This window comes from Mus pahari, chromosome 18 (genome assembly GCF_900095145.1).
Source record: "Mus pahari chromosome 18, PAHARI_EIJ_v1.1, whole genome shotgun sequence".
Classification (NCBI taxonomy): Eukaryota; Metazoa; Chordata; class Mammalia; order Rodentia; family Muridae; genus Mus; species Mus pahari.
The window spans coordinates 59,206,471-59,206,855 of NC_034607.1; positions in this window are offsets into that span (position 1 = coordinate 59,206,471).

Below are 385 nucleotides of genomic sequence, written 5' to 3' on the forward strand. Positions count from 1 at the left end.
ATGGCCTAGTTGGCTATCATTTGGAAGAGAGGCCCCTTGGTCTTGCAAACTTTATATGACCCAGCACAGGGGAATGCCAGGGCCAAGAAGTGGGAGTAGGTGGGTAGGGGAGCAGGGGTGTGGGGGAGGGTATAGGGAACTTTCAGGATAGCATTTGAAATGTAAATAAAGAAAATATATAATAAAAAATAAACAGTAAATAAAAAGAAAAAAATGTTATGAAAAACAAAAAGATTTTATCAGGTTCTCATTACAATATTCATCATCTAGGATATTCAGTAACTATGGGAGAACCAAAGTATGTTGCTTTGCTGTTGGTACACAGACATACTTTGGTTATAGGTGGTTTTTTAATTCCAAAGCTCCCAACACTGGAGACACCTTA